The following is a 6,883-nucleotide window of genomic DNA, read 5'->3' on the forward strand; positions in this document are numbered from 1 at the left end:
AATGGATCGCTTAATATCCTTATTAAGAGTCAAAGCAGCGTTGGGCTAGAACCTGATCAACTGGTGCACTCCAGTTGAGGCCGTTAATACTATACATTTTAAGAAAATTAAAGATCAAGTAGTACCCTTAGGCACTCTTTCAGTTTTTTCACATTCATCTTACCTAAAAAAAAAAAAAGTCTGAAAAACTGAAAACCATTGTGCTTAAATCAACTGATGATGAATTAAATTGGACTTTTTCCTTCTTTTGGGTAGCTTCTAAACCTTTTAGCTGCACAATGCAAACGGTTCTCAAGTTATCATATCCAAAACCAAACAAGAATAACCTATATGATATATAAAGTTTGAGACCTTATTGCCTATAGCTAAATTAGGCAGTGAACAACCTTACCCATAAGGAGTACTGATCTGGGACTTCTGAACTGGCTAACCACCAGATTGGTTGTTTGATTAGAACCCGCAAATTCGAATAAGGGATTTACCAATTACAAATGAAAAAAAAATATTGGCACTCAAAAACACCTGCTAAAAAGATCAACGCTGGTCATGCCCAGAACATCATAGGTTTGAGATAATCATATCAGAATTCAACAGGTACAGTTGAAATTGAAATTAAAACCAGAATGTGGGAACACCAATGATATAGTTCCTTGACCATATCAGCCTTCAACATTATGCATTGCACAGATCCACTTCACATCTGGTCTCTTAGGTTCGGGAACCTCGATCAACTCTTGCTCCATAAGCATGAAGTTACCCAACAGGTTAACAAATAATTCTCATCTTGCATACTTTGCTGATGTCTGAAAGATCCTGCTCAAATTGGTGCTGATTGCAGTTCTTTTGGCAGGAATTTTTTTTTTTTTTTTTTTTTTTTTTCATCATCATTCAAGATCAAAAGATTCAAAACAACAAAACTAAAAGGAGCTTACCATCACAGCCAAAAAGGAGAACAATCAAATGAAGTAAAAGACTCATCTTCCACACTTACCTTGAAATGACGAGTTGTAACAATTCCACAATCACTTTATGCTGTAATTGGGACCTCAAGAATCCAATCAAGGAGACAAATCAAATGAAGGAGACATCTCCTTATTACATTGAAAATCACAAATGAGCCTTCAACTTCCCCAAAACTTCTTCTTTGTATTAATCTTTTGGACAAAGAATCAATACTCCAGCTATGCTTTCCCATAGACAACAATCAAGCAAGATGTAGGCAATGATAGATTTCAAATTGGGGTATCTCTAGCAGAACATCTAGGTCCAAGTACAGAAATTATCCAGTACAATAACAGAACAATTATGTGCATGGGTTGAAAATAGGAAGTTAATCTCAACTGTAAAAGAAAATAGCAGTTAAAAATGAAATTTCAGAAAGGCAAAAAGTACCACTTAGTAAAGACATTTCAAAGCACGGCCAGTGAATTCAGATAATATCTGAAGTAATTTTAGGAGAATACATACCAGAGGAGATGGAATCAGAGTATCATACATTGAACAGTTCAGCATAATCAATTTATGTTGAGATTTAAAGAAGCACAAATTATTTATTAACAAACCAAAAAGGCATCTAAGAAGGGAAACAAACCAAAAGGGGAAAAAATATGAAAGGAAAAAACCAAGTTCAACTTGAGAGATCAGATACCGACTTAGATTGAGAAAAAAATCTATAAATCAAGCTAAAAATGTCAAAGCATGCAGTTCAACTAAGAATGATTGATCTTTACTTAAAATTTTAACTGCATCATATCAGGTGGATCACTATTTCAGTTTTGCTGGCTATTGCTTCTAATGATTCTTGTAATTGTTTCTTTAGTTCCTAATTTATTAATAACATAAAAACATAACTGGATAATTCTTTCATATTCAGAGAGACACACAAATTATTTATTACCAAACCAAAATGGCATCTGACAAGGAAAACGAACCAAAAGAGGAAGAATATGAAAACAAGAATAGTAAATCCAGCCCGAGATATCAAATACCCACTTATATTAAATAGTCTATAAATCAACATAAAACTATCAAAACAAAAAGTTCAATAAACAAATGGTCTTTATTTAAATTGTTCAATAAATAAAGGGACTTTATATAAAATTTAAATGCATCATATCATGTGGATCGGCTGGAATCACTTCATCCTTTAAGGAGGTTTCAGATTCCAAACCAACAGACAGAATCACAGGGCATGAATATAGGCCAGAATAGGAGAAATCCAATAACCACTCATCAACAAATCAGATCAACCTCAAGTTAAATCAAGTTTAAGCTTATAGGGAAGAACTTCCCAAAACCTCATGGCGATTAAACAGTTTAAGACTTATATGGAGAAACTTAGAAATTCGGAAATAGTAACCATTAAGAACTACCAATCCACAAGTCGGAGAAGGGCCAAATTTTGACCAATTAAAGGGTCTAGCCACTATGTATTGTTCCCAAGTTATATAAAGGATTCAAGGGCTGATGAAGAGATACCAGTACCTCATGCTGCAGTACAATAATGGCAGAAACAAAGAACTGCTAGCATGTATCTGATCAACAGAACCATACCACATAGTTCCAACAACAATAAAGACTGCAAAAAAGAAACCCAAGCTCGGTCAGCAAAGGAAACTCGGGAGAGGTGGTCGTAAATCAGCTTGGCAAGGGAAGCAAGGTTTTCGGTCTTCACTTAGAATGATAAAATAGGTCAGATCCCAACAAGTTGAGAAAGAGATGAATCAAGATAATTCTTTTTTTAGTTGTATTTCTTTTAGAGGGCAACATGAATGTTCTACAAGACATGTATTGTTTAAGATGGATATCTCTTTCTATTCCTATTCATTATCAATCTATTTCTTCCATAGACAATATCACTTCCATAACTTATGCAAATATAGATACATAAAGTTGGGATAGAGTATCATGGCTTTGCTACAACTGATAAATCGTTGCTTTGGACAATGCATATATAGAAAGCTTTTTTTCCTTATTTACTTTATCCGTCAGGTTCCTAGTATTCCTTTCAGTCAAGGAAGAATGGATTTGGATATATCATCCAAACAGTTATTTGATAAATCATTTACATTCCAATTCACCTATCAAAAAGGCAGGCAGCAGTCCCTGTTTGGCTGATAAATTCCAGACTTCTAAAACAAACAATGGACACCAACATAGAAACTAACTTTGTAATTTAAAAAACGTAGTAACTTAGTAATAAAATTAGAAACTAACCACTACGAATAAACCACTACACACAAGGACTAGATAAGATAAGACAAAGTAAGATCCTAAAATATAGGAAACTGTCAATCAGATGGGCCCAATAGACAGCCATGGACGTAGGAAAAAATCCAAACCACATTAAAAAGGGTGCTCTTTTTCATTTTTCACACTTAAAAGCGTTTCCTTGTTCCCATTGCACTCAAATTTGATCTGCAGTGCTGGTTTCTCTATTTTATTTTTCAATTGATTCATAACAAACACAGCTGAGAAAAAAAAAATCCAAAATCATTAACTATAAAACCATGAACCTTGCATTTTTCCCAGCTAAGTGGAAAATTGATAACTAACCGAAGCCAAGCAACATTTGCCAAAAGGTATCAAAAGAAAAGAATTTCAAACAATAAAAAGGTCAGAACTGAACATATATCATCATTTGTATAAGCATGCAAAGGGAAGTCTGACCATGGAAGAAGAAACAAGCATGCAGTAAAGCGGCCAACAAGCAACCTAAAGGTATAAATAATTATGCAGAATGCAAGGATGATCTCATTTTATCCATCCAATTAAAGTGTTTTTTAAGTATTTTTCCAGCAGCAAATAACAGTAATAATTTTGGAAAAAAAACATTTTAAAACTAAATCAAATAGATTTGGTGTCTCTTTTTCCAATAGATATAGCTATGATAATCCTACCTTCCATAGATATCATAAGCATAGGGAGAAGAAATCAAATAGAACAATCTCAGTAAGCTTCTGAGGATTAGATCTATGCATAAAGCACTTAAGAAAATTCCACCTATCAATTGCCATGCAGTATGCAAAAGTTATCCAGCATAAGTAATCGCAATTTACTCACCAATTTTGCAGATCTTATTGGTAGGAGAAAATAAATAAATAAATAAATAAATAACAACAGAAATTTTTGTAATATTCGCTTTCCAGTCACTCAAGTTCTACAATCAATAACAAGTATTCGAAGTCTGCAAGAATCATTAAGAAACTGAAACAAATTGAGCTTAATGCCTCTCTTCTATTAGAATCCATTCACAACAATCTTAGTAAAGAATAAAGCTAGGAGAATAATCTTAGTATACAAGCAATACTCTGACACTATACGTAAAATGGACACCCAAGTAATTTCCACATACAAATAAACTTGAATAAAGTAACAGGGATCTCATTTTACTCATAAACTTCACAGATTTAATTTTCCAGCCATACCATGACAACAACTTTGAAATTCTTTTTTCTTGGTGAATAAAGAATTCATTACCAAAAGATAAGAGGAATACAGGGGGGCCCCTAAAGAAGTTGAAAAGGGAAAAACAATACAAAAGCAAAGCAGACCCCAGCCATCAAGAGAAGGAGACAGGGGGATGAAAAAGGGGGGAGGGGGAAGGCCCTAGGAATCAATAATAAGCACGTTCCTTGGAAAACCAATGAAGCTCTGACAGGGGTCCGAAAATAGTTTGCTACCGACATCAAAATAAATGGACTTCGAAATTTATATAAAGGATCTAGAGGATCATCTCCTAAGGTTGCGCTTCATCCAAATATGGTAAATGGTGGAACCAAAAGAAAGCTCACCGACAACGTCACAAATTGTCTTGCCAACATAAGACATATCCACCTACATCCATTTTCTCAATAAAGGAAGGGTTTTTCTTCTTCAAGGCAAGCGTTCATTGAGAAGCCCATACCAAATTGTAGAGGAAAAGGAGCAAGCAAAGAAGAGGTAGTCCACATTTTCCATAGCGTTCTAGCAGAGACAGCAAGAAGAGGATACCGGAATCTATAGGTGAATGAGAAATGACTGCATTGAGAAGCAGCTGGAGAGGGCCTGCCAAATGGTGAAGATGTGGCGGGAAATATTACTCTTGAACCAAGCTACCTTATGCCAGGAAGAAATGTGGCCGCAAACTCTGATGAAGTCCCAAGCTTATTTATAGTTGAAAAGGCTACTAAGAGGCTGACCAAACAACAATGTCTCCCCTACCAGGAGGCCCTCTGGGAATGGAGAGCAAGGCATTCCAGATGGAGTCCAAGGGGGGAGAGGCCGAAGGGGGAGGAGCCCAATCATCATTCTATGATGGCAGCAACTGGGCCAGCTTGGTAACACCAGAACTACAGATGGCTTTCAAATCGCCAAGATGGAGAACACCTGCACCAATTGTCAAGCCAAAGAGAGGTGAAAGCACCATCATCAATTTTAGAGGAAATTCATTGCTCTATGATCATAGAAATCTTACAAACAAACCAAACAACAGGTCTTCAAAGCTTCTAATGATCAAAAAGAAACTTAAACAAATACCCATTTATAATAATCCTAACTTATACAGTACAGAAATCATAAGCATGGAAACATAAAACCCAAAGCAAAAAATCTTATCTTTCTGTATATCATGGCCAAAAAAATGCAGAATAGAAACAGAAGCGATTAGGCATCAAATGAAACCTAAAGATGAAATTCTTGAAGCAGGGGACAAGGGAGAAGGCATTTCAACGGAAACAAATTTAATCTAGAAATTTAAAGACATGGGTTTCTTCGCCGAGGGATTGAACTTGCTTGGTGCATTTCAGTACTTCTTCCCGCACATCCGTGATCTGGGTTTTTCAGAACAATGCCAAAAAATAAAGTACCCGAACTGCACCAAGCAGTTTCAATCCAACAACAATTTTCTGTCCTCCTCCTCCTCCTCCCTGTCAAATTCTATACCAAAGAACTCAGCTTATATAAGCTTCGTGGTTTTCCATTTCTGGCAAAACTTTAAATTTAACGTGTTCCTCACCTCCCCTTTGTAGAAGAATCCGCGAGAACCAACCAACATTAAATTCTCCTTCATCCTGACAATGCGCTGAGGATTTCTAGAAATCCTACGAAACCAAAACTCAAACTGGATTTGGATCCTCTCCAGCGCATGGTCCTGGTAGATTAGGTAAGGAAGTATTGAACAAACCAGGAATTTCGTTTGTTTCTTTCTCTCTCCAAAATGGGTTCTGCTTCTAAAAACCACTATTTTCGAATATGGAAAAATATCCCGGTGAAAGTGTGGACTGTGGAGAGATTCTTTCCCACTCATACAGTTGCCACTTTCTTTTCTTGACATTTTTCTCTCTCCTTCGCCTTTTGAGGCAAGAATTTAAATCACAATATCTATATTGGTTATGGCTGATATCGATACTAATACCAATAATGATGTTCACATCCATTTCTGGTTGGATCAAACCGATTTTAATCAAACCACTATTTTTTGTTGAAAAAAAAATTCATTTTTCGCTATATTGGTTATGGCTGATATCGATATATCGACCAATACTAATATGTGTTGATAAGATATTGTGTTTTAGATTGAATCTTATTGATGAAATTGATTCTCACACATGATTGGTGTGACATGGAGGGATGACTACCAATGGGATTGGCCCATAATTTTGTTAAAATTCGACCATCATACTCGAATACTGTGTAGATAAGTTTTATACTGTGTTTTAGATTGAATCTTATTGAAAATTGATTCTCACACATGATTGGTGTGACATGGAGGGATGACTATCAATGGGGTTGGTAGCCTAGTGGTGAAAATGCCCTCAACCCATCACTGCTCGAGTCGACTGATTGTGAATTCAAATTTTAACGTACCCACTATTGTCCATTGGTCCTATGGAAGCATTGTTTG

The 6,883-nt window shown here is 35.8% G+C and overlaps 1 long non-coding RNA gene across 1 annotated transcript; it reads right to left on the reverse strand.

Annotated features, from left to right (window-relative positions):
• Positions 1-4,261: 4,261 nt before the first annotated feature.
• Positions 4,262-6,291, reverse strand: LOC122058454. The gene is made up of 2 exons (XR_006133777.1): positions 5,996-6,291; positions 4,262-5,367 (listed from the first exon to the last, which is right to left on the reverse strand). It is a non-coding gene; the product is annotated as an uncharacterized LOC122058454 (long non-coding RNA).
• Between the last annotated feature and the right edge of the window lie 592 nt (positions 6,292-6,883).

The sequence above is a fragment of the Macadamia integrifolia genome, chromosome 12 (assembly GCF_013358625.1).
Source record: "Macadamia integrifolia cultivar HAES 741 chromosome 12, SCU_Mint_v3, whole genome shotgun sequence".
Classification (NCBI taxonomy): Eukaryota; Viridiplantae; Streptophyta; class Magnoliopsida; order Proteales; family Proteaceae; genus Macadamia; species Macadamia integrifolia.